The sequence below is a fragment of the Coregonus clupeaformis genome, chromosome 30 (genome assembly GCF_020615455.1).
Source record: "Coregonus clupeaformis isolate EN_2021a chromosome 30, ASM2061545v1, whole genome shotgun sequence".
Lineage (NCBI taxonomy): Eukaryota > Metazoa > Chordata > Actinopteri > Salmoniformes > Salmonidae > Coregonus > Coregonus clupeaformis.
Genome location: NC_059221.1, coordinates 43,597,379 through 43,600,541, shown reverse-complemented (window position 1 = coordinate 43,600,541; position 3,163 = coordinate 43,597,379). Strand labels below are relative to the sequence as shown.

The 3,163-nt window shown below is 44.6% G+C and overlaps 1 non-coding gene across 1 annotated transcript; it reads left to right on the top strand.

The window, feature by feature from the left end:
* The first annotated feature begins 823 nt into the window (after nt 1–823).
* trnae-uuc lies at nt 824–895 on the top strand. The gene has a single exon. It is a non-coding gene; the product is annotated as a tRNA-Glu (tRNA).
* The last annotated feature ends 2,268 nt before the right edge of the window (nt 896–3,163 follow it).

The window sequence follows — 3,163 nt, the reverse complement described above, 5'->3', positions numbered from 1 at the left end:
GCAGTGAGGCCCCGGTCTTTGTCCTGGGTGATCGGGTCTGGCTCTCGACCTGGAACCTGCCCCTCCGCCTGCCCTGCCGGAAGCTGAGCCCGCGGTTTGTGGGGCCGTTCAAAGTCCTGAAGAGAGTTAACGAGGTTACGTATAGGTTGCTGCTCCCTCCTGATTACCGTATTAACCCCTCGTTTCACGTATCTCTCCTCAGGCCGGTGATGGATGGTCCACTCCAGGAGTCTGAGGTGCGGGAAGTCCCTCCGTCCCCTCTGGACATCTAGAGGGCCCCGGCCAACTCTGTCCGTTCCATCCTGGTGTCGGGTGGGGGGCCTTCAGTACCTTGTGGAGTGGGAGGGGTACGGTCCGGAGGAGTGGTGCTGGGTCCCGGTGAAGGATGTCCTCGATCCCTCCCTGTTGCGGGATAGGATGCCAGCCCCAGGAAGCTCTTAACCTATTTTTTTCCCTCTGGAACTGGCCACCCCAGGAAGAGTAGCTGCTGCCTTGGCAGGAACTAATGGGGATCCATAATAAACCCCAGGAAGAGTAGCTGCTGCCTTGGCAGGAACTAATGGTGATTATAATGGTTTCCTCATCTGTCTGTTTTCTATCAATAGACCTATATAAAACAGTTGTGTGAAGATAAAACATGTATAAGCACTTTGTGACAACTGCTGGTGTAAAAAGGGCTTTATAAATCTTAGTGATTTATTAATTAATAGCCAGAACTAGGAGCAATTATTATGTTACCAGCGAGCTACATGAACCCAACATAACCCTCCTAGCGACCTACATGAACCCAACATAAACCCTCCTAGAAATGTATTGTCATCGGTCCCATATGGTCTAGCGGTTAGGATTCCTGGTTTTCACCCAGGCGGCCCGGGTTCGACTCCCGGTATGGGAACTACATTTTTTGCCATCTTTCCACCATCGTATTGTTTACGCGCTGTGATATACATTTACTTAGAATTTCATGGAAATATTGCATATATTTAATGAAAAAGTGTCCATTTCCATCTGGCAAAACCATATAAAAAAATCTGACCTGGGTCACCGTGAATTACCGTACTCCGCAGCAGGATATTATCACAGAACTTCTAAACAATGAGGCGAGACTCAAGGGAACGCTTGCGAAAGAGACCGAACAGGCCGGGTTTGGGGTTTGGGGTTTGGGGTTTGAGAAGACAATGGCCGTTTTCGAGAAGATCAAAACCACAATGTATCATGGCTAAATTGTGACTGAACGACTGATCAACAAAAATAATGAGTCATTATTTATGATACAAGGTGATTTGTAGATAGTGGTGTTGATGCTAAAAGTTATAGTTAACTTTCTCGAAATCTAAATGCACAATCTATTTTCAAGCCAATGTCTGAAGTAGTTAAACATGTTATTGCTCCAACATTGTGAAAGTGACAAACTGACACCAACCTGGACTCAGTGGTAGATGTAACATAGGAAACGTAAATCCAGGACACTCCAATAGCATGATACATTATATGGCCAAAAGTATGTGGACACCCCTTCAAATTAGTGGATTTGGCTATTTCAGCCACACCCATTGCTGAAAGGTGTATAAAATAGAGCACACCGCCATGCAATCTCCATAGACAAACATTGGCAGTAGAATGGCCCGTACTGAAGAGTTCAGTGACTTTCAATGTGGCACTGTCATAGGATGCCACCTTTCCAAAAAGTTAGTTTGTCAAATTCCTGTCCTGCTAGAGCCGGTCAACTGTTATTGTGAAGTGGAAACGTCTAGGAGCAACAACGGCTCAGCCGCACAGTGGTAGGCAACACAAGCTCACAGAATGGGATCTCTGAGTGCTGAAGCGTGTAGCACGTAAAATCGTCTGTCATCGGTTGCAACACTCACTACCGAGTTCCAAACAATGCCCCTGTGCACAAAGCGAGGTCCATTCAGAAAAAGTTTGTCGAGATCGGTGTGGAAGAACTTGACTGGCCTGCACAAAGCCCTGACCTCAACCCCATCGAACACCTTTGGGATGAATTGGAACGCCGACTGCGAGCCAGGCCTAATCGCCCAACATCAGCGCCCGACCTCACTAATGCTCTTGTGGCTGAATGGAAGCAAGTCCCCACAGCAATGTTCCAACATCTAGTGGAAAGCCTTCCCAGAAGAGTGGAGGCTGTTATAGCAGCAAAGGGGTGACCAACTCCATATTAATGCCCATAATTTTGGAATGAGATATTCGATGAGCAGGTGTCCACATACTTTTGGTCATGTAGTGTATGTTATGTTTCCTATGGTATGTATTCATTTGTGGATGTGTATCATCTATTTTGTATGATATGTTATGAATTACAATTCGTATGATATGTTAGAAATTGAAAATCGTACAATATGTTACGGATTGCAATTCCGTGCATCTTACAAATTAGCAAAACTTATGATATGTTACAAATTCCAAATTGTTGTGGCGAACTTTAGCTAGGTGGCTAACGCTAATGTTAGCTAGGTGGCTAACGTTAGTTAGGCTAGGGCTTAGGGGTTAGGGTTAAGGTTAGGAGTTATGTTAAATGGTTAAGGTTAGGGTTACCTAACATGGTAAGTAGTTCGAAAGTAGCTCAAAAGTAGTAATTAGCTAAAATGCTAAAGTTTTCCTTGATGAGATTTGAACACACAACATTCAAGTTGCTAGACGTTTGCGTTATACAGCTACCCATCCCCCCCGACCTACCAGCCTACTTTAGATTTTTGCCTTAAGTAATCTTCTGTCTTATATAATCATTCCAAACGTAACATATCAGACTAATTTGAGTGACATGTTAAGTCTAGTCTGTGAGACCAGGCTGTTATATCGAAGGACTGCCTTTGATTTGACACATGCACAGTTTGGCTTGAGACCACCGTTAGACCCGATGATGTGTTTCTAAGCATTAACTTAGCTAGCCAACGTCACCATGACATCGCCTACAAGTTAGCGGACTAAACTCCACTCCATGGTGAAGAAAGTTTCTGATGAATTTCACCAATAGAGCCCCACATTGGAAGTGTTATAACACCCATAAAACCTAGCGGTCAAACAGGAAAATGGTTCAATCGTTTGTCCACCATTCAGTTTTCCCACAGGGAATTTTAGAAACACTTAAAATAAGGTCTGTGTTTCCTGTAGGCTTACCCTGGCATGACGTTTTGATAACCATGTA